This window comes from Rana temporaria, chromosome 7 (assembly GCF_905171775.1).
Source record: "Rana temporaria chromosome 7, aRanTem1.1, whole genome shotgun sequence".
Lineage (NCBI taxonomy): Eukaryota > Metazoa > Chordata > Amphibia > Anura > Ranidae > Rana > Rana temporaria.
This window is the reverse complement of record NC_053495.1, coordinates 104,430,509-104,456,836: the sequence shown is the minus strand read 5'-3', so window position 1 is coordinate 104,456,836 and position 26,328 is coordinate 104,430,509.

Sequence of the window (26,328 nt, the reverse complement as noted above, 5' to 3'; positions counted from 1 at the left end):
AAATAGTGAACGCAAATGAGTGACGATAAAAGGCAGGTTCATAACATGAATAGCAGATATACATCCAAGAATGGTCGCTGATAGAAATCAGTGGACACAACACCTAGGTCTGCTATATGAATGAAAAACTAATGTGATATATATATATATATATATTTGTGTATGAGCCATAAATATGAAATACTCATAAAGTGAGAGGCCCCTAAAAAGGCCTGGGGAGTCAATAGTGAATTTCATACAGTGAATAGTTGGGTGAAACTGGGATAAGTACCACCAGTCCCATAACATGCGCGGTCTTTCTGTGAGATTTTGATTTGCAATTTTTCCAGGCTTTCAGGTGTGTAACCCTTCTCCTTGAATCTGCCCATGATCGTCTGGGCTTGCCTCTCGTAATCATCATGTGAGTCGCAGTTCCTTCTCAGCCTAAGCAGTTGTCCTTTAGGAATGTTGGCCTTCCATTTCGGATGGTGGCAGCTTGTGATGGGAATATATCCATTCCTATCGGTTTCTTTAAAGAATGTCCTAGTATGTAATGCTGTACCACTCTTATAGATTTCTAGATCCAGATATTCTATGCTCTTGGTGCTAAACTTCCCAGTAAAACTGAGATTGAACCTGTTATTATTGAGCTCGGCTAAGAAATCTTGTAAGGTTTCAACTGGTCCATCCCAAAGGATAAGGAGGTCGTCTATGTAACGACGGTACATTTTGATCTCCAGATGGACTCCGTTATAAATGTACTCATCCTCCCATACATTCATCAGGAGGTTGGCGACACTGGGGGCATAACGAGCCCCCATTGCCACCCCCTTTGTCTGTACGTAGTACTCTTTGGCGTACCAGAAGTAATTACACTCCATCGCCAGCTGCAATCCTTCTAAGATGTACTGTATTTGTTCTTGTCTGTATGTGGTTTTCTCATACAGAGCTGTTGCAACCTCCATGATCCCATCCTCCTGCTCGATGCTAGTGTACAAAGAGCTGACATCTATAGTGGCCAGCAGGAGGTTTTCAGCTCCCTCAACTTCTCTCAATTCCTGTATCAGTTGGAGACTGTCCCTTAGATACGATCTTCCCTGTTTGACTAGGGGCTGTAGAAAGGTGTCGAGATATTCTCCAAGCCGTGAAAAGATAGAATTAATGCCACTAATTATTGGCCTTCCGGGAGGTTTTGTCAGCTTTTTGTGGATCTTTGGGGTATAGTACATTACGAGCGTTTTTGTGGAATTGGAAATTAGATATTCTGCTTCCTTCCCGCCAATTATACCCATATCTTTCCCCTTTTTCACATAATTCTCAAGCCTTTTTTGACATTTCTGTTTTGGGTTACCATTTAATCTCAAATAGGTGTTGGGTACTGAAAGGAGATTATTCATTTCTTCCTCGTAGTCACTCAGACTGAGAATGACTAATCCCCCCCCTTATCCGCAGGGCGGATGACAACTTTGTGTTTGTTCCCAATCTCTTAATAGAATAGAACTAATAGTTCTCCATGTACTTTTACTCTTCCTATTGATCTTCCTTTCTAGTTTTCTGAGATCACATTCCACCATTTTTTTGAACGCTATGACACATTGGTTCCCTGAGTTAGTCGGGTTGAATGTTGAATTGTTTTTCAATTCTGTTTGTACCGAGAGTCATTGGCCACACTCTCCTCTGTATTAGTGGATCTATCGCTTGGGGTCACTTGTGCCACATGGCCTCAATGTCGATATCGATCTTAACTGTTTCCTAGCCAATCCCTAACACACCTGAAAGCCTGGAAAAATTGCAAATCGAAATCTCACAGAAAGACCGCAAAGACTTACTTATGCAGAAGAAAACAGCAATCCAAAGCCGAAGTAACTGTTCTTTTATCACTGGTTATAACACCCAGTATAAAGAATTTGAGAGGATCCTCAAAAAATACTGGCCGATCCTGAAGGAGGATTGTACTCTATCCAAACTCCTTCCCAACAAGCCCTCATTCATTTACAGAAAAGCCCCCTCTCTTAGGCAATATCTGGTACACAACATCATTAACCCTCCAAAACAAGTAGAGATAAGTCCAGACCTAAAGGGCTTTTACAAATGCCAAAGGTGTTTGGCATGCAGGGAGAGTAAGAAACAACCCCGCAGAAAAACCCAATTTAGATCTAGGACTGATCAGAAAGTGTACAAAATTAGAAACTTGATCACATGTAACACTACCCATGTTACGTATGTTGTTGAGTGTCCTTGCCATCTGCAATATATAGGGAGGACTACTAGGGAGCTGCGCGTCAGGATACGCGAGCACATAAACAACATAAAGAAAGGGTTTCCCAAGCACAATTTATCACGTCACTTTGAACAGTTCCATCAGAAGGACCCTTCAGGTCTTATCTTTTATGGTATAGATAGCATAAAGGATAACTGGAGGGGAGGGAATAAACAAATTGCCATCTCGCAAAACGAAACGAGTTGGATCTATCGCTTGGGGTCACTTGTGCCACATGGCCTCAATGTCGATATCGATCTTAACTGTTTCCTAGCCAATCCCTAACTCCAGTGTGATAATGTCACCTTTCAGCCTATGAGGCTTAGTGGCATGTGTTATTGATTATTGCCTCTCAGCTTATAGTTTTTTCCATAAGTTTTACTTCACTCTTATCAATCATGTTATGGGACTGGTGGTACTTATCCCAGTTTCACCCAATTATTCACTGTATGAAATTCACTATTGACTCCCCAGGCCTTTTTAGGGGCCTCTCACTTTATGAGTATTTCATATTGATGGCTCATACACAATTACAGTATATATATATATATATATATATATATATATATATATATATATATATATATATATATATATATATATATATATATATCACATTAGTTTTTCATTCATATAGCAGACCTAGGTGTTGTGTCCACTGATTTCTATCAGCGACCATTCTTGGATGTATATCTGCTATTCATGTTATGAACCTGCTTTTTATCTTCACTCATTTGCGTTCACTATTTTTATATATATTTTTGTGCATATGCACACTCTCCACGTGTACATATTAGTACATATATTTACACAATGTGCACATATATTCTCTACCCACACTTTCACTGTAAAAACTTTTCTAGTGTACATCTATACCTATAGATATCCAGCTCTCACAACATAATTTATGGGTTCTTTCCCCATTAATACCTTCATGAGTATTCATACAATTCACTGAGGGGTACGAGGTATCTCTATGTTTGTATGTGATTGCATAAGATTAGGTCTCATTCCTTCCTAGCATCAGCATACATATAGATCACTCCGACGATTTATTTAATTTACCCATCTAGTGCTCCCATGAGGCTATTGGCTAGCCTGAAGAGAGATATGTTATCATTAGTAGTCTGCACGGGTATCTCTCAAATCACATTATGTATCTGGCATAAGGTTTCCCATTTATGGTATAGCATGGCTCATATAGACCTATCTGTACAATTCCATTATGGTGTCCCCGTTATTGTATACTAGCATTATGGATGATATATGGGCACGCCGCGCCGTGGTCTAGCATATCCCAGGGTTGTTTCGGCCCCCCCTCTAAATTACACCATTGGCAGATGTCTGTCTGTATGGTATATTGATTGTATGCCTCCCCAGGGGGTGGGCGGACTGATGCGGCACGGCGACTCCCATAAATAGTAGCAGCTGACGTTGCACTGACACGCCTCAGAAGACGAATAGCATTTCGAAACGTACGTCAGGCTTGTACGTGTTACGTCACTTCCGGGTGAGCGTCAGGTGGTTCTGGCTGGAACGCACGCCACCACCGAGTATTACACGCTTGTTTTCTAGCTCAGCCAGCCAGTGTTGGTACACGCCGGCTATTAGCGTTTTTTAGATTATTTTTAGATTACTTTTGTTTATGGTTTTAGTTTTACTGTCTGTATGCTCCGTGCGGAGCTATAGTGTGGTCATATTGCCATCTTAGTTACCCTGCATAGGAACGGTGTCCTCCATTGCAGGCTATGACACACACTTTTTTGGAATAAATATTTTTATATGTCACACATGGTGTCATACTTTATTGCACTATCGGAGTCCTCTTCTTCTCTCCACTGAGGCACGAAGGGAGCTGGGCTGCACAGATCGCTTACGGTGACGATTCCTTACCCTGGGGGAACGAGTGAGCAGCAGAGTGGAGCAGTGACCCAAGGAGTTCCTGATACATGCATGTCACCCCAAGCGGGGGCTTCTATCTGGTGAGTGGGGAACCTTGAGGGGAGCACCGGAACCACGCCGTATTGTGTTATAGGAGCACTCCCCTCACATCTTAACATCGTGCCGGACCTCAACCACTTCATCAGCAATATTTATGTGTTTTCTGTTCATATGGAATATGGTCTAGTCTTTGTAAGAGGGCCTGCATATGTTGAGGGAGATTAATGGGTAGGGCAGAACATTTGTTTAAATTGATTTTCAGGCCTGAGATGTTAACAAAGGAGTTGAGTTCCTAAATAAGGGATGGGAGTGAGGTAAGAGGGTTTGTAAGGAATACGAGAGCATCATCAGCATAGAGGCTAAGTTTAAATTCACTGTCACCCTTGGTATAATCCTTTATATCCACACAATTTCAAATTTTTTGGGCCAGTGGTTCTAATGCTAACACAAAAAGGAGAGGGGATAGGGGACAACCCTTCCTAGTACCTATACTAAGGGGGGGGGAAAAGCAGAATTGTTGCTGGGGTTTTTTATACGCATCTGTGGGGAATGATAAAGGGCATTAAAGCCTTGTAAAAATGTACCCGATATCCCAAATTTGGGCAACAGGAGATTAAGATAGGACCAGTTCACACTGTCAAAGGCTTTGTGGATATCTAAGCTAAGGAGACAAAGTTCACGGGAGTTTAAGTTTGCATCTTGAATGATATTAGTAACCAATCTAATGTTGTCTACTATCTGCCGTCCAGGTATAAAACCTTTCTGATCAGTGTGTACCAAGTCAGTGATGTTTGCAGCTAATCTATCAGCAAGGAGTCTTCCAAATATTTTTAAATCATTATTAAGGACTGAGATAGGGCGAACATTTTGCAGAAGGGAGTGGTCCTTAGAGGGCTTAGGGATTAGGGATAGATTGGCCAGGAGTATTTCATCTGGGAAATGATTGCCATCTAAAATATCATTAAATTGAACCGTCAAATTGGGGGCCAAAAGAGTAGCACATTTTTTGTAGTAGGAAGTAGAGAAACCATCGGGACCTGGGGCTGTTGTTTTGAGGGATTTAATTATTCTAGTCACTTCTGCAACAGAACAGGGTGCATCAAGAGCTTCCTTTTGTGGGGCTGAAAGAGAAGGTAGTTGCAGATCATCTAATCAAGATCTCGATATTTGATCCGGTCGGGATTGATCTCCGGAGAGGAGATTCTTATAGAAGGTGGTAAAGATATCTAGTACCTCCTGTGGGTGTGTAACGAGGTTGCATGTTTGATCTCTAAGTTTGTATACATGTGGGGGGTTGTGTTCCTGGTTCAATTTCCTAGCAAACATAGCAGAGGGTGAGTTACTATAAAGTAGGAATTTAGCTTTCGAGAATCTGAGGGATTTTTCAGTGTTAGCTGAAAGAATTAGGTCCAGGGCTTGGCGTTTATCTTGTATCTGTTTGGAGAGTTCTTGGGAAGGGGATTGTTGCAGTTTATTATATAGGTGGTCTAGATCTATAGTGAGGCGTTTAATGTCAATAAGTCTTTCTCTATTTTTGTTGGTGGCTAGATTGATCAGGTGGCCGCGTAGAACCGCCTTATGAGCAACCCAAAGAGTTGTGGGGGGCATATCCTCATTCGCATTCTCCAAGAAGTAATTTTCTATGTTTGAGGAGATATCCTGTAAGTGTGTGGGGTCCGTCAATAAAGAGTCATTTAATCTCCAGTTGAAGGGAGAAGGAGTGAGTCCAATGTATGAGGTATCAAATGATGTAATGTTGTGGTCGAACCAGGAGCATGGGTGAATGAGAGCATTTGAGGAGTTGGCTAACAAAATAGGGGTACAAAAGATGTAATCCAGCCTGGCATAAACGTCATGTGGATGTGAATAATGAGTGTAGGCTTTTATTCCAACATTGTGGGCTCTCCATGAGTCCACAAGTTGGAGTTTGCTGATGGAACGGTTGAGGGACTTGGAAAATGCCTTAGATGTAGGGGCTACTTTACTTCTATCTAGGGCAGGATGTGCAGCGAGGTTAAAGTCTCCTCCCAGAATTATATGGGGAGAGCTGTAACGATCAAGGGTCTCAAAGGGATTAGTAAAGAAAGAGGATTGGGATTCATTAGGGGCGTAAACTGAAGCAATAGTTATAGAGCGGTTATTTATAGAACCTTTAAGGATGATAAAACGGCTCTCTGTATCTTTGTATATGTTGTGTATATCAAAAATAATAGAGTTGCGAATGAAAATGGCGACACCACGAGTCTTGTTGCTAAAGGTGGTATAATAGAGTTGACTATAAGGCCGGGTTCACACTAGTCCGACAAACACTCCGACATTGGGAGCTCATATCACATGACGTGTGAAAACCAATGTTTCCCTATGGGAGCCGTCTTAACCACTTAAGACCCGGACCAAAATGCAGGTAAAAGTCACTTTAACTGACAATTGCGCGGTCATGCGACGTGGATCCCAAACAAAATTGGCGTCCTTTTTTTCCCACAAATAGAGCTTTCTTTTGCTGGTATTTGATCACCTCTGCGGTTTTTAATTCTTTGCGCTATAAACAAAAATAGAGCGACAATTTTGAAAAAAATTCAATATTTTTTACTTTTTGCTATAATAAATATCCCCCAAAAACATATAAAAACACATTTTTTTCCTCAGTTACGTATTATTCTACCTATTTTTGGTAAAAAAATCTCAATAAGCGTTTATCGATTGGTTTGCGCAAAATTTATAGCGTTTACAAAATAGGGGATAGTTTTATGGCCTTTTTTTAAAAACATTTTTTACTACTAATGGCGGCGATCAGCGATTTTTTTCATGACTGCGACAATATGGCGGACACTTGGGACAATTTTGACACATTTTTGGGACCATTGTCATTTTCACAGCAAAAAATGCATTTAGAATGCATTGTTTACTATGAAAATGAGATTTGCAGTTTGGGAGTTAACCACAAGGGGGCGCTGAAGGGGTTAAGTGTGACCTCATGTGTGTTTACTGTAGGGGGGTGTGGCTGTAGGTCTGACATCATTGATTGTGTGTCCCTATATTAGGGAACACACAATCGATGACAGCGCCACAGTGAAGAACGGGGAAGCCGTGTTTACACACGGCTCTCCCCGTTCTTCAGCTCCGGGGATCGATCGCGGGACTCTAGCGGCAATCGGATCCGTGAGTCCCACAGCTGAGGTCACGGAGCTTCGGACCGGGTTGCGGGAGCGTGACGCGGGCGCGCGCCCGCCACCCACCGCTGGGCTTTAAACAGTCATGTACAGGTACATGATTGTGCCCAGCAGTGCCATTCTGCCGACGTATATCGTCGTTAGGCGGTCCTTAAGTGGTTAACTGGTCCGACACATGTCGGAGCGACTTTGCAAATGCTCCCTGTACTACTTTGGTCTGACTTTGATCCTACCTCACTCCATTGAATATCATTGAAGTAGGATCAAAGTCGGATTGCAGTCTTGCACGCTTCGACTTTGGCATGACACTTGTACTCTGCTGATCTTGAGGGGGAACTCCACGCCAAATTTTAACAAACAAAGCGGCATGGGTTTCCCTCCAAGAGCATACCAGGCCCATGGGTCTGGTGCGGATTTAACGGGGGAACCCCCTATGCCGGAAAAACGGCGTGGGGGTCACCCCAAAATCCATACCAGACCCGTAACCGAGCAGCAGCCCGGCCGGTAAGGAAAGGGGGTGGGGATGAGCTAGCGCCCCCCTCAATTAACCATGCCAGGCAGCATGCCCTTAACATGGGGAGGTAGGTGCTCTGGGGCAGGGAGGCACCCTGCCCCCATGTTGATGAGGACAGGGCCTCTTCCCGACAACCCTGGCCGTTGGTTGTCAGGGTCTGCGGGCGGGGGGATTATCGGAATCTGGGAGCCCCCTTTAACAAGGGGGCCCCCAGATACTGGCCCCCCACCCTAGGTGAATGAGTATGGGGTACATCGTACCCCTACCCATTCACCCGGAGGAAAAGTGTAAAAAAATAAACACTACACAGGTTTTTAAAATATTTTATTAGTCAGCTCCGGGGGTCTTCTTCCGACTTCTCCGCTCTTCGGGGGTCTTCTTCTGACTTCGGGGGTCTTCTTCCGTCTTCTTCGCTCTCTTCTTCTGCTCTCCCCGGTTCTTCTCCCGCTCTCCGGTGCCTTCTGCCGGGCTGCGCTGCCGCTATCTTCTTTGTAGCTCTTTTACTAGCGGCAGTGGCCAGCCCAGTCTTCCTTGTCGCCTTCTTCCTCGTCGCCTTCTTCTCCCCTCTTCTTTTCTTCCGGTGTTGACTCGACACTCCCTCCCGCTGTAATTCCGGGTGCGCGGAGATTTATATAGGCCTCTCATGACGTCACAGTCCCAGCATGCTCCGGGTGGTGACGTCACCACCCAGAGCATTCTGGGACTGTGACGTCATAAGAGGCCTATATAAATCGGTGCGAGCCGCGCACCCGGCATTACAGTGGGAGGAAGCGTTGAGTCAACACCGGAAGAAAAGAAGAGGGAAGAAGAAGGCAACAAGGAAGAAGGCGACAAGGAAGACCGGGCTGGCCGCTGCCGCTAGTAAAATAGCCCGAGCTGCTGCTCGGCGTAGGAGGTTTCCCTTTAAATCCGCACCAGACCCATGGGCCTGGTATGCTCTTGGAGGGGAACCCATTGAGTTCCCCCTCAAGATTCATATCAAACACAGTGCCTGATATTGGCAGGGATCCAAGTCGGATCCCCACTCATTGAAAGTCAGACTTCAAGTCCAGGGCAAAGTCGGATCAAAGTAGTATCCTGTTCATGGAAGTCGGATGGATGTAGGACAAATGTAGGATAAATGTAGGACTAATGTAGGATCAATGTAGGACCAATGTCGCAGAGCAAAGTAGAATGAAAGTCGTGTAGTATAGTGTAAACCCAGCCTAAGTCTTGTCGAAGTACTTAGGATGGTTAATGGATGAGAAGTGGGTTTCCTGCATAAGTATGATGTCAGCACCTATTCTCTTGTAATGGTGGAAAGCTTTCTTTCTTTTGTGGGGGGAGTTAAAACCTTGTACGTTATGTGAAAGTATCTTAATACCCATTGGAAAGGATTAGAAAAGGGTTTGTATGAATAGATTCAGACATAAATAGGCAGGTAAGGGAGATACGGGTAATTTCGTATCCACTAAAAAAGAGTAAAATACATAAGATAGCTGATATTTGGGAAAAGCTTAGTGATGCAGGATGACAAAATAGTAAAAGATGCAATGTGGACCTTGTATGTATTCTATAATGGTAATTAAAGAAAAAGGGATGTATCCAGCTTAATCGTAACAGCAAAGGGTTGTACTGACTTCCAGAATTTAAAGCGAATGAATAACATGCCCAAAGGGCCAAACTAGCAATTAAACTGTATAACAGATGAAACAAAATTACGGGGACAAGAAGTAACTTGTCACTAAAATAAAGGAAAATAATATAGGGACAAATCAGTCCAATATCCTCTAGCCCGGACTGGTCACACACCCAATAGTGGGAGCACAACCATCAACCAGGGGAGCGGGTGGGGGGACAAACCATCAGCGGCGGATGTGACAGGCATCTTTAATTTATAGCAAGTTATGCATAACCTTAACACAGAGAAGAGCAAAACGTTAATATTAAGGGCACTTAAAAAAAAAGGGGGAATATTAGGACTATGGTTGCGAGCATGCCACGGGCACTTACAACGAATATATATGGAAGTTGAACCCACTAAATGACCCCAAAACGAATGGGTTAATTCCTTGCAGGGGGACAAAGCAGGGGGTCAAAGGGGTCGTTAATAAAAATAAATAATAATGTAAAGAAAAACCATATAAAATATATAATAAGTAACAAAGTCCATCGGTATATCTAGCCAGCTATCCAAGCTGATGCAACAAGTTATATATTAAAAAAAAAAAACAGCACCGTCTATAGGCAGAGAGAGGAGCAGAGGTGGTTGACTGACTACTTTGAACCCAAATAATGGTAAGGAGCAAGTAGTACCCTATATTAAAGCCCAAATTAGGAGGCATCAGTGTTGTTTTGCAGATTCTTAGGTAAAGACTGGTAAAGTGTCACAGGCCTCCATGAAAAGATTAAAGAGTGTCCAAAAACTGCGAAGCGTCCACAATATCAAGATGAAGAAGAACAAAAAAAAAATAAAACAGAGAAAACCGATTCCTCTTTTGACCATCTTGATGGGCAGGGAATCATCGCACGACAAAGTTGAAAGACAGCATTAATATAAGCAACGAAAGCCACGGTCATAGTGATTGGTTTTGAAAAGGATGGCTCCGGAGCCAGGAGGCGGGGTCTAGCTGCACAGTCATGCTGCACTAGAGCTCCGCTCTGTGGGGAAAGAAAACCGCAAATAATTGATTTTAATAGAGCTGCAAACGAACAGAAAACGACGGGTCGAGTTCCCAGGAGGTGAGGAGAACCATTTTATTGAAATATGGTGCTGGGGGGTGCCAGAAATAAGGGTAAATCCAACCCTAATAGCACGGCCCAGCAGATGAAGGGCTCTGTAAAAAAGGCGGCATTCTCCTCAGCCACCTCAGCTACCTCAGAGTCTAATACTGAGGGGAAAGGCAAGCAACGCTTGTTAAAGGGAATGAAATCCGCAGCTTCTCTGAGGAACATGGACACGGACAGTGAGGAGGAGGACTTGTCTAATACCCCACAAATAGCTACATTAAGTAAGACAGTCCCCTCAGAGCTCTTAAGTCAATTAGAGAAAATGCTGAATAAAGCGCTAAAGCGCACCTCCGAGCAAATCACCACTAGTCTAACTAAGGAAATAAGAGACTTGGGCTGCCGCACAGAGACTTTAGAGGCAAAAATGGACGAAATTGAAATTTATACTCAAGATTGCCAATCAGAACTAGATGCGCTTAAAGAGGAGAACTTGGTACTTCATAGCAAACTAGAAGATTTTGAGAACCGCGCCAGGAGATCGAATTTGAGATTCAGGGGAATTCCTGAGACGGTCCTGGACCTTTCAGGTACCATTCTAGCACTGTGTCAGGAGCTAGTGCCGGGACTGCCTGTAGAACGTCTGGAATTTGATAGAATACATAGGGCATTAGCCCCAAAAAAATCTGAGGGACCTCCCAGGGATATCATTGCAAAATTCCACTACTACAGAACAAAAGAGCAGGTTCTGGAAGCAGCCAGAGAGAAGAGCAGTTTAACATTCCAGGGAAACAATTTCCAGATATTCGCCGATCTATCGCAACTGACAATTACCAAACGGCGTGCAATGAAACCCCTTTTAGTGGAATTACAACAGCGAAACATAAAGTACCAATGGGGATTTCCCTTCTCCCTCAGATTTACATTCCAGGGCTCAAAGATAGTGTGCAGATCACCTGATCAATTACACCAAGCTTTAATTGATCTGAAGCTCATTGATCACAGTATCACACACAACTCCTCCCGCAGAAGATCAGCATCAACATCTTCCCGCAATGGCATCATTCAACCTGAAAAGAACAATGGAACTCATCACACAAACAAACGAGGAAGATTTGTGTCTCAACCCCAAGACCAAGAGGATACCATGGACTGACCACCTTCCAGAGGACCTCATGAATTTCTTCTTCCCCTGGTCACAAGAACACTTCACAAGAAAAGATGTACAGATTGCATGGATTGAGAACTTGATGTTTTTTATTTTTATTTTTATTTTTTTTACTCTTATTTTTAATTTCTACTTTTTAATTTTTCTCTTTTGACCCAATTTTATTCTCATTTTCACCGCTTATTGCGATTCTTATTTTTCATTTTTTACCTTGCACTCCTACCTTTATCACATTCTTACTTCTTTCCATTTTTTTTCCACTTTCCCCCCCACTTTTTATTTCCTCACCTCCTCCTCACCTCAGGGTGGGGAGGAGGGGGGGAGGAAACGACAAGGCCTGCCTCTTCATTCGCAGGGTCCCTCAGACTTATGACATCCCACACCATTTAATTACACCCCGGGTACCTAAGAGACACCTCTAAAACCCATTCTCTTATCCTCCTCTAGTTATAATATCCAAAGTTGCTTCACCACATTACACCACCTCGTGCACTAGTAGCCCAGTCAGCGTCCAGGCGCAAGGCGAGTTTTGGTGTGTAGAATCTGCATTGTTTTAATGGTCAATAGGTAGATACCCAATCTGACATATATCTGATCAATAGAAGCCTAATCTTACCCAAACTATTGGACCTACTTGAGGAATTTGTTCCTAAAATTCCAATGGAACACATGATCCAATTAAAACATCTTTGGTATAGGCTAATGAATTTTACAATCTCTTTATTTAATTAATTAAGGATAGTTAACCCCCTCTCATATCTCTCGCCTAAACAACAGAAGGCGAGTAGTTAGTGTTATCCTGTTCGAAATGTTATTAACAGCTTAGTTGAGAAAAAACACCTCAGACGGTGTTTACTTGAACATATTTACAGCGGTTTTCCACCACACGGAACCAACCTGTGCTCCACCATGATCTCCTCAGTTCCCCGCAAGATTAAGCGGGGGATTGATGGGATCCCCTTTTCCCCTGGCGGGGGTAGTCCATCCCCACCACGGGTAAACCTAACAAACTTTATTGGTTTATTGTTGACTGTTTATTTACTAATTTTTTCTGTTTCCCTTCCTTTTCAAGGTTGAATACCCCAGAGTCCCCTTTTCCTTTTCTTTCCCCAAGTCTGCAGGGATTGGGCTGGCCAGATGTCCTCCGGTTTATTACGGTAAGATGGACAGAGAAGTAAAGCTACCATGGCACCATTGAATATATTTTCGTTAAATGTACAGGGATTGAATGTGCCACAGAAAAGAACCAAGGCCTTCAGAACATTTCAGGCCAAAAAAGCCCATATTGTTTGCCTACAGGAAACTCACTTTACTACGAACACGACTCCTAGATTTTTTAACCCCTCCTATCCACAAGTCTATTCAGCCTCTGCTTCAGTCAAAAAAAGGGGAACCCTTATCGCTTTTCATCGCACCACACCATTCACTCTAAAAACGGAAATCAAAGATCCAGAGGGCAGATACATACTATTAACTGGCCAAGTGTTAGATACGGAGATCACAATAGTATCCTATTATGCTCCTAATCTAAACCCGTTACCCTTCTTATCGCATCTTTTCCAAATAATTAATTCACATAAAATGGGGACTCTCCTCATCTGCGGAGACTCCAACCAAGTCCTTCTTCCATTCTTAGATAAAACCCCCTATGTCACACCTAAACACCAAGCTAAATGGACCCTTCCCAACTTATTAGCCAAATACAATTTAGTAGACACGTGGAGAGAACACAATCCCACAAAACGTAACTACACATACTTTTCAAACCCACACCAATCCTTCAGCCGAATTGATCATATTTTTGTGACAATCGGTATGGTCCCTGAAATACTATATTCAAATATAATACCCATCCCTTGGTCAGATCACAATGCGGTGTACACCACAATGGCATCAACCATTCCGAAAAAACATGATCCCACTTGGTATCTTCCTGAAATTATACTCAAACACCCTGCCCATTGCCAATTGATTGAACAAGCTCTAAAAGACTATCTAGAACTCAATGCAAGCCCTGAAATATCCCCACTTACATTATGGGAAGCACATAAGCCAGTCCTCAGAGGAGCATTCCAGCGGCAAATAGGGATCTTAAAAAAGGAGCGAGCACTGATGGCAAGAAAATTGGAAACAGAATTCAACTTAGCATTTCTGGTCCTACAAAACTGCCAAACTCAAACTAATAGAACTCGGCTGGACAAAGCACGTCTGGAATACGACTTGTTCTTAACCGATTCGGCGAATAGAACACTTAATAGATCTAGACATGCTTTCTACAAGCAAGCTAATAAACCAGGGACATATTTAGCTAGAGCGCTAAACACACTCAATAAGACTTTTAAACCCATAAAGTTAAAAATTGCCAACAGGGTTCTCTCCAGCAACCCACTTAAAATAGTTCAAAAGTTTAGCTCACATCTAAAACAACTCTACTCAGAAACTACTGTATTTGACGAATCTAAAGCTGACTCCTTTTTTGCACAAATTAATCTTCCACAAATAAGTCAATCACAGAAAGAACAGTTGGAAGAACCAATTACGCAAGAGGATGTAGCTTTAGCCATTCGGGAACTCAAAATTAACAAAAGACCGGGACCTGACGGGTTCTCGGCAAACTACCTCAAAACTTTTACTGAGTTACTTTCACCCAGACTGGCAGAGGCATTCAACAACTTACTAGAGCAAAAAACCTTCAGACCTGAAACGTTGCTAGCAACGGTTTGTATGATTCCCAAACCACATTCGGATGACACACTTTGTAGCAATTATCGTCCCATATCTATGCTTAACATAGATATAAAACTATTAGGTAAAATACTAGCTACCCGCCTTAACAATTTTATCGGTACTCTAATCAATCGAGATCAAGTAGGTTTCATGCCATCCAGACAAGCGGGCGATAATATACGCAGGGCATGCCTCTTGGCCAACATAGCAAAGAAAAGGGGTATACCGGCGTGTTTTCTCTCTCTGGACATCAAACAAGCTTTTGATTCTGTTTCCTGGGCGTATTTAAAATATACTCTACAGAAATGGGGCTTTGGCCCTAATTTCACTAATTGGATTATGGAACTTTATAATAACCCTAAAGCTTATGTTAAATATGCAGGATATAAGTCTGACACATTTGATATCAGAAGAGGAACACGTCAGGGCTGCCCGTTATCCCCGTTATTATTTGCCCTCCTTATCGAACCGCTTGCTCAGAAAATCAGATCAGACCCCACTATCCTAGGTATAGAATTAGGAGGTCATAAACATAAATTATGCCTATTTGCGGATGACATTCTTTTATTTCTTTCTTCCCCGCAAGTAACTGGCCCTAATCTCATCCCAATACTTGATAGATTCGCGACGTTCTCAGGTCTAGCCATTAATCCCAAGAAATGTGTAGCACTAAACATATCCCTCTCAAGACTAGAATTAAGTGCAGCCACAGTAGGTCTTCCATTTACATGGTCGGATAAGAGCATCCCGTACTTAGAAAACACACGTAATGGCTGATACATCTGATTTATTCTCTTATAATTATCCCCCTCTTCTTAAACAGATAACAAACTTACTCAAATCCTGGTCCCAGCTCCCATTATCCTGGTTAGGTAGGATCAACGCAGTTAAGATGACAATATTACCAAAATTGTTGTATCTTTTTAGAGTGCTCCCGAGTCCAATACCGGCTTACTTTCTGAGGATAATACAAAACAGAATGACGACCTTTATATGGGGCACATCTAGGCCCAGAATAAAGGCGAAAATCTTGCATCTCCCCAAAACTCAAGGAGGGTTAGGATATCCGAATTTACAAACTACTATAGGGCAGCGCAAATTTCAACCTTGGCCAAATATCATGCAAAAAAGGAAACACCTCTCTGGGTAGCGATTGAGGCAACCGAGTGTGATCCCATCCCTCCAGCTAACTTACTATGGATTCTTCCCAAGCTACGCGGGGAAAATCTGCAATCCAATTATTAAACATTCTCTCTCACTATGGGATAGCTATAAATCCAAGTATTCACTGGTGTCCCCTCTCAACCCACTGCTTTCATTTTATAAAAACCCAACATTTTATCCGGCATGGATCTTCCCTAACACATTCAAGGAATGGGTAAGGAAAGACTGTATATATGTCTATAAATTTTTGGATTCATCGGGTATCATGCCCTTCCCGACAGTATGTAAAAAATACGGTATACCTCAATCAGAATTGTTTCGATACCTCCAAATAAAAAATTTAGTGGAAACACATCTGACCTCTTCGGCTCTGAAAAACCAGATGTCACCTTTTGAAAGTATATGTAAAGATAATCCACATGTAAGAGGTACAATTTCGGTTCTGTACTTGCAGTCACTATCCCACAATAACACAAAAAAGCTTCCTTATGTTCAGAAATGGGAGAGTGACCTGGGTATAGAACTTAATACCTCGGATTGGAATCAAATATGGCGAAACACTAAATCGGCTTCCTCGAATATAATAGCATTGGAAGCGGGCTTTAAGGTATTAATGAGATGGTACCTGGTTCCAAGCAGAATAGCTAAATATGCACCAAACTGCACCGGACATTGCTATAGGGGTTGCATCACCGAAGGTACATATTTTCATACTTGGTGGACGTGTCCAATAGTACAGAAATTCTGGGATAAGATTTTCAAGATGGTAAATGCGGTGACTAAATTGAGAATACTTCCAGACCCTAAATTGGCACTACTGAATTTAAAGCCCGTCAATCTGACACCACACGCCACTTCAAGCTACTAACACAACTCTTTACGGCAGCCAAACAAACCATAGCAAAAGCTTGGAAAACTCCAATTTTATCAACGACGGAAACAAAAAATAGAATGAATATTGCTATGACGCACGCCAAAATGGAAGCGTTAGAAACGGACACGATCGCCAACTTTGAAAAAATATGGAACCCTTGGATACAATATGCTATACCAGAAAATTTTAATAAAGGTGTAATGATGCCATGGTAGCTTTCCTATACAAAAATAACCGTTGTACATTTCATGCTTTGACGACGGATCTAGCCCATCCCTGCAGACTTCCTTACCTGACCCCCCCCCCCCATTTTCCTTCCTTTTCTTCCTTCTTCCTTTCCTGATCTGATACTGCATAAGGTAGTACCCTCGTGTATCTACCGTTAACTTTGAAAAGGTAGCACATTTTAGAAATTTAAAGTTGATAGGTAGTAAGGTTACATTAAATAAGGACGTATTATCTTTGATATATTATCCACTAGCCACTAGGACAAGTTGTAAGGATTACATATTTGGCTATGTTAACTATTTAAACTCTTCCTGCGATAGTACACAGAACATGGCTAAAATATTCCCGTTTATTGTTGTTTAAGAAAGATGATATGTTAGTCAATCTTATGTTATAATAACCACATGATTACTGTAACGAATGTATGCTTCATGTACAATTTATTCTTGCATTTAATAAAGATATTCTTGACAAGGAAAAGGATGGCTCCATCTTCTCTGTTCTCTTTGGTCACGCCGAGGCGAAGGTGTAGACCATATTGGAGAGGGCCTGGGAGTGGGCAGAGGGCGATTGAGGGGTTCAGGCTCCAGCAGGCCCAACTTGACCAATAATTCCTTGCCCTCTATCACGTTGTATACTGTGTATGTGGAGCCATTGTGTGGGACAGTAAGTTTAAAGGGGAACCCCCATATGTACTTTATTCTTGCCGTCTGTAGGACATTTGTAACATCTTTCATACCTACACCTCCTCTCCAAAGTGCAGGGGAGATGTCAGGGAAAATCTGCAGCCTATTACCATCATATTCTATGTTAGGGGTGTTTCTTGAGGCTCTCATGACATCTTCCTTCACAAAAAAGTCCTTCATACACATGATAATGTCCCTGGGAGGCTTATCAGAGGGGTTTTTTGGGTGAAGGGCTCTGTGGATTCTGTCACACACAAATGCAGGACAGTGGTTTATCAGGCAAGAGCTTATGAAATATTTTGGAGATGACAGTGCCACCTAGCAATGCTGCCTATCAGGGTAGCCTACTAGTGCCGATTAGTGTTGAGCAGAATACGCCATATTCGATTTTCGCGATATATCACGAATATATAGCTGAATATTCGAGAAATATTCGACTAAATTCGAATATTCGTGATATTTTATCGAAATGAAATTTTTGCGAAATTTCGCTATTGCGAATGCGAAAATAATTGCGAAATTTCGACAACTGCGGTAGGAGCACTCTGATTGGCTCAGAATATTCGTGATATTTTATCGAAATTTCGCAAAATGCGAATGCGATATTTATTGTGGAATTTCGACAACTGCGGTAGGAGCCCTCTGATTGGCTCAGAATATTCATGATATTTTATCGAAATTTCGCAAAATGCGAATGCGATATTTATTGCGGAATTTCGACAACTGCGGTAGGAGCCCTCTGATTGGCTCAGAATATTCGTGATATTTTATCGAAATTTTGCAAAATGTGAATGCGATATTTATTGCGGAATTTCGACAACTGCGGTAGGAGCCCTCTGATTGGCTCAGAATATTCGTGATATTTTATCGAAATTTAGCAAAATGCGAATGCGATATTTATTGCGGAATTTCGACAACTGCGGTAGGAGCCCTCTGATTGGCTCAGAATATTCGTGATATTTTATCGAAATTCCGCAGAATGCGAAGCGAATATTTATTGCGGAATTTCGACAACTGCGGTAGGAGTACTCTGATTGGCTCTGATGCAAAAGAAGGGCAGAGAAAATAATCTCGCGATATTCCGATTGCCGAATAGTCGCATTGCGATTTTTCGGCAAGATAAAATGATCGCTTCAGCTACTCGGCCCAAGGTCTCTAATCATACCAGCAATGCTTTTAGACGTCGATGGAGATCTCTAGGATGTGATCTGTTCTAAAAATAAAATTGAAAACATTTGAATATTCGGAATAGCGAATATTCACCGCGAAATTCGAAATATATCGCGAAATACTCGAATATGCCATATTCGAGCCGAATATTCGCAATACGAATATTCGTGAGCAACACTAGTGCCGATCAGTGCCCATTATTGATACCCATCAGTGCCCAACACTGCCACCCATCAGTGCCCATCAGTGCCACCTATCAGTGGAAGCCCATCAGTGCCCATTCAGTCTTTTTAAAACATTTTAACAAAAAAATAAAACCGCAGAGGTGATCAAATACCACCAAAATAAAGCTCTATTTGTGGATAAAAAAATGATAAAAATGTGGGTACAATGTTGCATGACAGCGCAATTGTCATTCAAAGTGCATCAGCACTGAAAGCTGAAAATCGGTCTGTGCAGGAGGGGGGTTTAAGTGCCGTAAGCAAGTGGTTAAAGGGTATTCTCACTACCCATAAGACTCACATAAGTTGAGGATTTCAATTCCAAACAACTTTCCAAGGTTTTAAAAAATCTTGGTCCAGTATCATTATGCAGATGTATTGATTCCTCCATTAACCTAATTCTATCTAATTCCTTAAACCAGTCTTGTGTTGTAGTTTTTTTTTTAGTTTCCAATATTTCAGGATTAGTGCTGTCATTGCACTTATGGCTATTTTGTAATTTTTCCTTGATATATCTGTAGCATAATCTTGCACAATTTCATCATTTCTGATCATTACTAATCCTCTTAACTAAATACAATACCTCTTTCCAGTATGGCTGAATCAAAGGGCATTGCCACCATATGTGGGCATGTGTTCCCTCACCCTTGCATTCCCTCCAGCACAAAGATGAAACATCACAATTGATCTTGTAGCTTTGATGGAACATAATGCCACTTACCGTATTTATCGGCGTATACCGCGCACTTTTTTGCCCTGAAAATCAGGGCAAAATCATGGGTGCACGATATATGCCGATACCCGCTTCCCGCGCTGTGTTTGAACCACTCCGCCGACATATACAGAGCGCAGTACACTCGGGTATAGTCGGGCAGGCTCGGCTCCGCTCGCGGTCACGTACTGTGCGTCCTGTACGTCCTTTACGCGAGAGGAGCTGAGCCTGCCCAACTATACACGAGTGTACTGCGCTCAGTATATGTCGGCGGAGTGGTTCAAACACAGCGCGGGAGAAGCGGGGATCGGCTGAAAAACACAGCGGGGAGGACACCATGATGGCCGCAGAAGGACGCCAGACCGGACAAGGCCTCCAATGGACGCGATGGACGCCGGGCAAAACACCGGCAAGGGGCATCCAAACTGTAAGTATTTCTTTTTTCCAGGAATTTTCCTTCTAGGTTGGGGGTGGCACGCTATACGCCGGGGCGTGTTATAGCAAGATAAATACGGTAGTTAACAGTTTATAATTAAATTTATTTTGTCCTTGTATTCATAGAAGTGGAGTGAACTTAGTCAATAACTTAACCTTTCATTATTTCTGGAAGAGAATGGTTCAGTTCAGACTCACAACTCTCCAAAAGACATGGGGACCTATGGTCTGGATGGGAAATCAACTAATTATACTGTATATACTAGGTATCCCATGTTTGTTTATTCCTCCCTGGTCCACAAGTCTTTCCCATTGTCTAACCTCACTAATAGAGCAAAGAGGTTTTGGGAGAGCATCTACAAAATGTTGGAGTTGTCTATACTTCCAGGTATCCCATGGTGAAGAACCATATCTATCTCCTATTTCTGACATTGAGCAAAGGGCGTTCTCATTCAGGACTAGTGTTGCTCACGAATATTCGTATTGCGAATATTCGGCTCGAATATGGCATATTCGAGTATTCGCGATATATTTCGAATTTCGCAGTGAATATTCGCTATTCCGAATATTCGCATTTTTTCAATTTTAAAACAGATCACATCCTATCGACGTCTAAAAGCATTGCTGGTATGATTAGAGACCCTGGGCCGAGTAGCTAAGCTGAGGCGATCCTTTTATGTTGCCGAATATAAAAAAAAAAAAATGCGAAATTTCGCTAATGCGAATGCGAAAATGATTGCGAATTTTCGATAACTGTGGTAGGAGAACTCTGATTGTCTCTGATGCAAAAGGGGGGGGGGGCTTTGTGTATGTTTCTGTTATGAATATTTGTATGTTTGATATTATTTTTTTTTGTAAGAAGGAAAAAAATTGCGCATACCTTAAAAAAAGGGGAGAATACAGCAGCAACTCAAAAATGTTATACAACATAAATTAATACAAGACAGAAAATGGAGTCGCTCTACAAGAATAAAAAATATGTCTAGTGACAAGACATGTGGGCAAATTATAAAATAAGCAAGCGCAAATAACTTGTGAAATACACAGTGAAACAAATATATAAAGAAATATAGTCCCAATAATAGAAAAATAATCTTTCATAAAAATGTCTTTGATATGTGAAGTGAAAAAAAGTCCAAAGCATGCAGCATGAACGTGTTCAATCTTCAAGGTGTTTGATTGACAAACGGCCGTGACAGATGGATAGAGTAAAGAATCACCACCAATGCAAAACACTTTTTATTTTCTATTGTAAAATATCAAGAAATTTTCTGAGCCAATCAGAGTGCTCCTTCCGCATTTGCCGAATATTCGCAATTATTTTGTATTGTAAAATATCACGAATATTCTGAGCCAATCAGAGTGCTCCTTCCGCATTGCCGAATATTCGCAATTATTTTGTATTGTAAAATATCACAAATATTCTGAGCCAATCAGAGTGCTCCTTCCGCATTTGCCGAATATTCGCAATTATTTTGTATTGTAAAATATCACGAATATTCTGAGCCAATCAGAGTGCTCCTTCCGCATTTGCCGAATATTCGCAATTATTTTGTATTGTAAAATATCACGAATATTCTGAGCCAATCAGAGTGCTCCTTCCGCATTTGTCGAAATTTCGCAATTATTTTGTATTGTAAAATATCACGAATAATCTGAGCCAATCAGAGTGCTCCTTCCGCTGTTGTCGAAATTTCGCAATTATTTTCGCATTCGCAATAGCGAAATTTTGCAAAAAAATCATTTCGATAAAATATCACGAATATTCGAATTTAGCGAATATTTCTCGAATATTCGGCTATATATTCGTGATATATCGCGAAATCGAATATGGCGTATTCTGCTCAACACTATTCAGGACGTCCTTTAATCTCAAACAATCTGTGTAGGTCCATCTTAAATACATCTTATTCTCCTTCCCCGGCAGGAAGAAGTTTATACCTGAAAGAGTCATTAAAGGGCTTTTATGTTGCCAAGAAATATTTTTAAGTAGATTATCCCATGATATTATAGTTTGTTGTATTGGGGCTAAATCCCTAGAGAGACTTCTGTATTGCCTTGGTAACCGAATTACTTGACCCAAAGATGATTTACTTATATTTTGCTCCAGTAACACCCATTTTTTTCTGAGGAGTACCATGTACCCAATCTATTATTCTCGGCAGTACCACTGCTTTATTATACTTCTCAAGTCTGAAAGGAATAAACCCCTTGCTGATTTTGGTCTTATTAGTATCTTATGAGCAATGCAAGGGCCTCTATATTTAAACACAAATCAATTCAATAGTAATCTAAGGGTCTTTAAGTTAGCTCCCGGGATATTTATCAGAAGAGTTTGGAAAATATATAATGCTTTCGGGAGGGTTACCATTTAAATTACATTTATCCTATCAAAGATAAAGTTGACGGGTTCAGGGAATCCCCAGAAACCCTGAAAGCCGACAGACAATGAGTGGGCGGGGAGGAATATACTGGTACAGGGTGAAGTGTTTATACTCAACCAGAGTGATGCAAAGAATGGTTTAGAAAGATTTATTCACAAAATATACATAAAAAAATATTTTTTTTAAAAAGAACAGACAATACATTTAAAATACAGTACATATACAGCGATTAGGTCACCAGATGTGCAATCCTTCAGAATGAGGAGGGGGTACGGGTGAACCAGAAGCGCCATGAGACAAACAGTCTTGGGTCTCGACTAGTTTCGCAATTTATTAATTGCTTCGTCAGGAGACAATCTACAAGATGGAGTACAAATAAAAAAGATCATTAACAAGAAACACATATAATTATAACTATGGCCAGTGGAGATTTGTCGGGTGGACCATCTCTGTAGGCCAAAACATAGTAAGCAGGGGGATTGAGGATCATGTCGCCTACCTATGGGCACAGTGTCCGGGTCTCCCAGCAAAGTCCTAGAGCGACCAACAATTGGGGGTTCACAAAGGGAAATCCTAGAAAATACCTATTGATAAAGGTATATGTCAAAGGAGGATTAACTGGGCTTGCAGGTGATGGATGTGGGTTGGGAACAAACATGCAGTGCCTGAGATATGGGAAGGGTTGAGCAGTGGGAGAGAGTGTAAGGGAACAGAAGGAAAGATGGGAAGAGGAAGGAGGGGAAGGAGGGGAAAGGGAAAGGGTATGGGTAAAGGAAAGAAAAGAGGAAGGGTACTCTCAACAAATAAACAAAAAAGGGAAAGTGTGGTAAGAGGGAGTATATAATGGAGAGGGACAAAGGGAAAGAGGGAAAGAGGAAAAAGAAAAGAAGGGATATTGGGGATAAGAGGGGGGGGTTTGGGGGGAATGGAAAAATGGAAAAAGGGAGAGGGGAGGGGTGGGGAAGGAGAAGAAAAGAAAAGGGAAAAATGGGGAGGAAGAAAAAGAAAAAAGGGACGAGAGAGGAGAAGGAAAAAAAAAGGGGGAGAGGGGGTGGAAAATTGTGATTGAGAGACAGAATGGGTAAGGCAGATTATGTAGCCAGATAGGTGCAACCAAAATCAAGATAATGACCCGGGATGCAAAATGCAAAGCATAGGGAAGGGGGATGTGAAGGGAGGGGTTTGGAGTGATGGGATGGTGAAATTAAGTAATAAGCTGTTACCTGGTTACCCAAAAGGGCGTATCAAAGGTAATAAAGTGGGGGTCCCAGGACTGGTAGTCCCGTAAGATGAGAACGCACAAAGCGTTTACTGGTGAATGTGGGATAGTAAACAGCCACGTGAAGCTTAAGTGAAACAAATTTACAGGTTCACTGGTTCAGAGGCAGCATTACTACCTATATAAAAAAGCATAAATGGAAGTGAAACACAGATTCAAACAGAGGGAGAAAAAAAGGACTATATTTAGGCTTGATATAGTTCACACAGGTTGACTTACTTGTATGTACATGGTGATGCACATGTCCTGGGACCCTGGCTCAAATGCAATGTGTGTAGTTGAGATCCAGGTATAAATAGCCCAGTTCTAATCCCCAACACTGTCAATCAACTGTATTTTAAATGTATTGTCTGTTCTTTTAAAAAAAAAAAATGTATGTATATTTTGTGAATAAATCTTTCTAAACCATTCTTTTGCATCACTCTGGTTGAGTATAAACACTTCACCCCGTACCGGTATAGTCCTCCTCACCCACTCATTGTCTGTCGGCTTTCAGGGTTTCTGGGGATTCCCTGAACCCGTCAACTTTATCTTCGATACTAGGATGATGGTACACCCCTAACCACTTTGTACTTTTTTCTTAACCTGAGAGGTTAAAATCTTATTTATCCTATCAAACCAATCCTAACAAACCAATCTATCAACATCCCTTCAGATCTTGTTTAATGTTATTTGGAAAAGATAAATAACTGTCTTGATATATATCTGTCCCTAATGTGGACAAGAATATACCCAGATATCTTAAGTCCTTCTGCTTCCACACAAAGGGGGTACAAAAGTCTGAGAGCCCTACTCTCCGCAAAGGGGGCAGACATGTTTAATATTTCAGTTTGCTCTACAGTAACCTTAAAATTTGATATATCCCCATACTTACTTAATTCTACTAGAATATTTGGAAGCATTTGTGTAGGGTTGGAATATATATAACATAATATTATCCGCAAATGCAGATGCCTTATGTTCTTGTCCAACTACCTCTATACCCTCAATTGCTTGATTTTCCCATATAGTTGCCAACAGAGGTTCCACAGATAGTACAAAGAGCAGAGGGGAAAGTGGGCATCCCTTCCGTGTGCCATTATGTAGCAAGAAAGGTTCTGACAGTGTCCCGTTACCCTGAACTTGAGTCATTGGACTGGAGTATAATGCCTCTATCCATCCATGCATACAAGGACCTATACATAGGTATAGTAATGTCGTAAGCATATAATCCCGGTCCAATCTGTCAAAGCCTTTTCGGCATCTACTGACAGAAAAGTACTGGTTTCTTTCCCTTTGTAGCTCCATGCATTAAAAGTATGGTTCTTAGTAGGGATGGGCCGAATGGACCACTGCTCTGTTCGGACCCAAACTTTCGAACACTGCAAAAGTTCGGACCCGAATAATGAACCCCTCTAAAGTCAATGGGACCTGAACATCAAATGTCAAAAGTGCCCGTAAACTTCTTACTTTTCCTGAGATGCAATCAAAATACAAACTCCGAAAAACCTCTTCTACTCCTTTTTACAAATTAGACATTTCATTTCCACCAGAATCCCACAATTGACCTTAACCTGCCTGGCGGTATTCCCAAGCGTGACTCGGGGTGGGTTTTTTAGGCTACGATCGGTATCCCCGAGTCATGCTCGGGGTAGATATGCAGAGCCTGCAACGTGCGCTGGCTTACCTTGTCCTGGATCCAGCGATGCCACCGCGCTGTGTGAGCGAGCGGGACCTCGCTCGATTCACACAGCATCCTCCTGTGCCGCCGATCTCCGTTCCCTGCAATGTTACGACGCACGGGAGCGGAGATCGGCGCCAAATTCAAAAACGTAAACAAACAACATTACATACAGTATAATATAATCTTATAGATTACAGTACTGTATGTAAAAAATACACACCCCCCTTGTCCCTAGTGGTCTGCCCAGTGCCCTACATCTTCTTTTATATAATAAAAAACGGTTCTTTCTCCCTGCAAACTGTAGATTGTCCATAGCAACCAAAAGTGTCCCTTTATGTCAAAAATGGGTTTAGATCAGCTAGAAACAGCGATAATAAATTATAATCACTTGCAGAATTGTGCGATAGTGATTTGTGGGGAAATTAGTCATAAAAAAAAATAATAATGACAGCGACAATTTTGCAACTGAGAAAATTTCAGTGATTTTGATTTGATTACATTATTGAATAATTTTTATTAGAATTATATTATTATTTGTTATAATTATTTATAATTATTTATTATATTATAATTTATAATTTTGTTTTTAAAAAAATGTCATACCCAGGATGCCTATTAGATTCTTGTTTGGTCAGAATTAAAGGGGAGGTTCACCCTAAAAACGACTTTCCCTTATTACACTGCCCCCCCATTACAATACGATTATGCCTATTACTTTTTTTTTTATGCTGTACATACCTTCGTACAGCTATCACCGGTGGCTTCCGGGTGCGAGTCCCGCGGGAGTGGGCGTTCCTAACATGGTGGTGATTGACGTTTTGACAAAAAACGAGCTCCCCCCCGTCGCGTAAGCCACGTCACGATTGGCGAAAGGAGCCGAACGGCGAAGAGCAGGCGCATCATAGCGCCGACTCGCCATTCGGCTCCTTTCGCCAATCGTGACGCGGCTTACACGACGGGGGGGAGCTCGTTTTTTGTCAAAACGTCAATCACCACCATGTTAGGAACGCCCACTCCCGCAGGACTCGTAACCCGGAAGCCACAGGT